The sequence below is a fragment of the Rattus norvegicus genome, chromosome 1 (assembly GCF_021556685.1).
Source record: "Rattus norvegicus strain SHRSP/BbbUtx chromosome 1, alternate assembly SHRSP_T2T, whole genome shotgun sequence".
In the NCBI taxonomy this organism is placed as follows: domain Eukaryota; kingdom Metazoa; phylum Chordata; class Mammalia; order Rodentia; family Muridae; genus Rattus; species Rattus norvegicus.
The window spans coordinates 262,009,387-262,013,233 of record NC_141534.1 but is presented as its reverse complement, the minus strand read 5'-3'; the positions used below and the strand labels follow the sequence as shown (position 1 = coordinate 262,013,233).

Here is a 3,847-nt window from a genome sequence, read left to right as displayed (position 1 = left end):
CCTGGCATTCCCCTACACTCAGACATCAAGCCTCCACCAGACCAAAGGCCTCCCCTCCCACTGATGCCAGATAAGGCTATCCTCTGCTACATATGCAGCTGGAACCATGGGTCCCTCCACGTGTACTCCTTTGTTGGTGCTTTGGTCCCTGGAGCTCTGTGGCAGGTGGGAGGGTGGTGTCTGGTTGTTGATATTGTTGCTCTTGCTATGGGATTGCAAACCCCTTCAGCTCCTTCAGTCCTTCCCCTAGCTCTTCCATTAGGGTCCCTATGGTCAACCCTATGGTTGGCTGTGAGCATCCGCATTTGTGTTGGTTGGGCTATGGCAGAGTCTCTCAGGAGACAGCTATATCAGACTCCTGTCATCAGGCACACTCGGTATCAGCAATATTGTCTGGGTTTGGTGTCCTCATATGGTATGAATTCCCAGAAGGGACAGTCTCTGCATGGCCTTTCCATTGGTCTCTGCTCTACTCTTTGTCCCTGTATTTCCTTTAGGCAGGACCAACTCTGTGTTAAAATTTTTGAGATGGTTGGGTGGCCACATCCCTCCATTGCAGGCCATGCCTAACCTCTGGATATGTCTCTACAGGTTCTCTCTCTCCTTTATTGGCTATTTTAGCTAATGTCATCCACATAGTATAAGGTACTACCTTATTGTGCTTAGAAATTGTAGCAGGAGAAAATATTTGTAAGTCGTAGATAGAGATATCTGTAGAGGACTACGATGTCCCCATTGAGTGGAAACAATATCATGAAAGAGAAAATCTGAGTCTGGGAGAACATTTCATTCCCTAAATTATTTACTTTGTGATCATTCATGTTAATGTCTGAGTGTGATGCCACCATTTTCAGTCCCAGTGCAGAGTTTTAGAAAGAGGAAGATCCATGTGGCTCAATGTCCAGAGAATCTATGCTAATAAGGGAGTTCCAAGCCAATGAGAGACTTTTCCAGGAAATAAGGTGCATGTTACACAACAAACAAATACCCCAGGCTAAACTCTATAATAATATGTATACATCTGTGTGCATGTGTGTGCATGTGCACACACACACACATATACACACACACAAATGAAAAAAATGTGCATGTTATGTACATGAAATCTGGTTGCAATGTATATAAATGTATAGAAAGATCATATGCCACGTAAAATACATAAAGTCAGAAAAGGAAAACCTTGGGCTTCATCATTTTTAAGCCAAGATTTATTGAGCACTCCATGTTCACTAGGCATTGAAACCAACCAAGCTGCATTATTGACATTTACACCATTTACAAAACAGAGGATCACATATAGAAACACAGAGGGCTTAAACTAAGGAGTAGGGTAGTAGAAATAAGAGGTGACGATTCAATCATTTATGTTGACCTTCTCCGAAAATGTGAATAGTGACCCAGACAATATGCAATGAATTGGTTTAGAACAATTCTCAATGTCATTACAAGGGTATATAGTAGATGGAGGTTTTATTGATGATCAAGCCAAGAACAGTAGTTCTTAGAGTTGAATACATCATATCAAATTTTTATAAGAAAAGAAAGACTCAGGTCTCATTGAACGCGGAGCCAGCTCTCTGGTCTCTGTGTGGTCTCGCCATCAGCACAGCCAGGCCTACATGCAAGCAACCATGTCTAAGGGACCTGCAGTTGGCATCGATCTCCTACTCCTGTGTGGGTGTCTTCCAGCATGGAAAGGTGGAAATGATTGCCAATGACCAGGGTAACTGCACCACGCCGAGCTATGTTACTTTCACTGACACAGAATGATTAATTGGGGATGCAGCAAAGAATCAGGTTACAATGAACACCACCAACACAGTTTTTGATGCCAGACATCTGATCGGACATAGGCTCGATGACGCTGTTGTTCAGTCTAACATGAAGCACTGGCCCTTCATGGTGGTGAATGATGCAGGCAGGCCCAAGGTCCAAGTCAAGTACAAAGGGGAGACAAAAAGTTTCTACCCACAGGAAGTGTCCTCATTGGTTCTGACAAAGATGAAGGAAACTGCAGAAGCTTATCTTGGAAAGACTGTTACCAATGCCGTGGTCACAGTGCCAGCTTACTTCAATGACTCTCAGTGGCAGGCAACAAACTATGCTGGAACTATTGCTGGCCTCAGTGTACTTCGAATTATCAATGAGCCTGCTGCTGCTGTGGCCTATGGCTTAGATAAGATGGTTGGAGCTGAAAGGAATGTGCTGGTTTGTGACTTGGGAGGTGGCACTTTTGATGTGTCAGTCCTTACTATTGACGATGGAATTTTTGAAGTCAGATCAACAGTTGGAGACACCCACTTAGGTGGAGAAGACTTTGACAACCAAGTGGTAAACCATTTCATTGCTGAGTTTAAGCGAAAGCATAAGAAGGACATCAGTGAGAACAAGAGAGCTGTCAGGTGTTTCCATCTCTGCACTGCTTGTGAGCGGGCAAAGTGCACCCTCTCCTCCAGCACCCAGGCCAGTATTGAGATTGGTCCTCTCTATGAGGGAATTGACTTCTACCCCTCTGTGACCCGTGCTCGATTTGAGGAGTTGAATGCTGACCTGTTCCGTGGCACACTGGACCCTCTAGGACCCTATAGAGAAGGCCCTTCGAGATGCTAAACTAGACAAGTCACAGATCCATGATACTGTCCTGGTGGGTAGTTCTACCAGAATCCCCAAGATCCAGAAACTTCTGCAAGACTTCTTCAGTGGAAAATAACTGAATAAGAGCATTAACCCCGATGAAGCTGTTGCCAGTGGTGCAGCTGTCCAGGCAGCCATTCTATCTGGAGACAAGTCTGAGAATGTTCAGGATTTGCTGCTCTTGGATGTCACTCCTCTTTCCCTTGGGATTGAAACTGCTGGTGGAGTCATGGCTGTCCTCATCAAGTGCAGTACCACCATTCCCACCAAGCAGACTCAGACTTTCACCATCTGCTCTGACAACCAGCCAGGTGTACTCATCCAGGTGTATGAAGGTGAAAGGGCCATGACCAAGGACTGCAACCTGCTTGGGAAGTTTGAGCTCACAGGCATACCTCCAGCACCCCGTGGGGTTCCTCAGATCGAGGTTACTTTTGACATTGATGTCAATGGCATCCTCAATGTTTCTGCTGTAGATAAGAGCACAGGAAAGGAGAGCAAGATCACCATCACCCATGACAAGGGCCACTTGAGTAAGGAGGATATTGAGGGCATGGTCCAAGAGGCTGAGAAGTACAAAGCTGAGGATGAGAAGCAGAGAGACAAGGTTTCCTCTAAGAACTCACTGGAGTCTTATGCTTTCAACATGAAAGCAACTGTTGAAGATTAAAATCTTCAAGGCAAGATCAATGATGAGAACAAACAGAAGATTCTTGACAAGTGCAATGAAGTCATCAGCTGGCTGGATAAGAACCAGACTGCCTGCAGAGAAAGAGGAATTTGAGCATCAGCAGAAAGAACTGGAGAAGGTCTGCAGCCCTATCGTTACCAAGCTGCACCAGAGTGCTGGTGGCATGCGTGGAGGAATGCCTGGTGGCTTTCCTGGTGGGGGAGCTCCTCCATCTGGTGGTGCTTCTTCACCCCACCATTGAAGAGGTGGATTAAGTCAGTCTAAGTAGAGGGTATAGCATTTTTCCACAGGAACCCAAAACAAGTAACATGGAATAATAAAACTATTTAAATTGTAAATTAAATTGTAAATTGCAGTAAAAAAGAAAAAGAAAAATAAAAGTAAAGAAAAACTCACACAAGGATTTTGATAACCCCTCCTCTACCAACTGAGATTCACGGTTTCCCTAGTCTTTCTTGGAGGAAAAGTGCTGGGAATATTTTTATAAGTTTATTTCAACACAAGATCTTTAGAAAGAGAAAT

General features: G+C 44.5%; 1 pseudogene; it reads left to right on the top strand.

Annotated features, from left to right (window-relative positions):
- The first annotated feature begins 1,631 nt into the window (after window positions 1–1,631).
- Hspa8-ps17 (heat shock protein family A (Hsp70) member 8, pseudogene 17) lies at window positions 1,632–3,579 on the top strand (annotated as a pseudogene).
- Window positions 3,580–3,847: the final 268 nt, after the last annotated feature.